This window comes from Alligator sinensis, unplaced genomic scaffold (genome assembly GCF_000455745.1).
Source record: "Alligator sinensis unplaced genomic scaffold, ASM45574v1 scaffold553_1, whole genome shotgun sequence".
NCBI lineage: Eukaryota > Metazoa > Chordata > Crocodylia > Alligatoridae > Alligator > Alligator sinensis.
In genome coordinates this window covers 197336-198407 of record NW_005842389.1, presented here as the reverse complement: position 1 = coordinate 198407, position 1072 = coordinate 197336, and positions in this window count along the sequence as shown.

The following is a 1072-nucleotide window of genomic DNA, read 5'->3' as shown; positions in this document are numbered from 1 at the left end:
CCCCCCCAACCCTCCTGCCCTAGGCTCCTAGGTTCCCCCCCACCCCCCAAACACCTTCCTGATCCCCTGCGTCTGCCTACAGGGTGCCTAAACCAGCTGCTGGAGGGGAGTGGGGTTTACCATTGCTAACATAGTGTAGGCACTCATCCTGGCTCATGCCCAACTAGTAGTATCAATTTTCCTGGAGACTGAGACTGGCTGCCAGAGCAGCATTCTGCCCCATACCAGGTACACCTAGGAGGGGTGGGGGGACGTATCTCAGCTCCATGTGGCAGGGGCTGGCCCAGGCAGCTGGCTCTGGGGTGGATCTCAGGCTAGGCACAGCAGCTCTGGGAAGCAGGGGGGGGGGCGGCGCCAGGATCTTGCCTGCCCACCCTGGTACGGATCTCAACTGGCCACAAAGTTGCTGGCATTGAACTCCAGAAAGTAGTGGTGAAGAGACGGGCTGAGAGCACCAGAGGGGGCACATTCAGCTCAATGCTGGGGGAAGGGGACAGAGGTGGGTGCCCCACTTCTGACCTGCAGCCCCTGTCAGTGCTCCTCACTCCTGCCCCACAGGCCCCTGCCCCTGCCTCCCCATCTAGCATTGAGCACGGGTTTGTGCTCCTAAGGATCTCCACTGAAATTGCCCAGTGACATCACTGCTGCATGGGGTTTGCTGTTTCTGGCTTATTTCTTGGGCACATGGGACAATTCCCCTGGAAACACTCCCGTCTGTGGCTGGGCTAGGCCAAGGCAACAGTAACCATGGAGCCACATCACACTCTGGAAGCAGCTTAACCAGGCAGCGTAGGCACCACACAGCTGCCAAGGAGCTGGACGTTACTGCACATGTGCAAGGGGCAGCACAGGGTAGCTGCAATTGTGTGCATACAAGGGGAGGACATAAGGGAGGTATTTCCCTCCTTAGTTTCAAGGGGGACAGAGCTTGACCATGTGGTGAAAAAGGCAGGGCCTATAGGGCAAGAGTGAGGGGCACCAGCCCAGCTAAGAGAGCCCCCCACCCCTTCCCATAGCCAGAGAACGCAGGCATCCAGGCTCCCAGCACAGAGCGCGCAGATACAGCCATGGA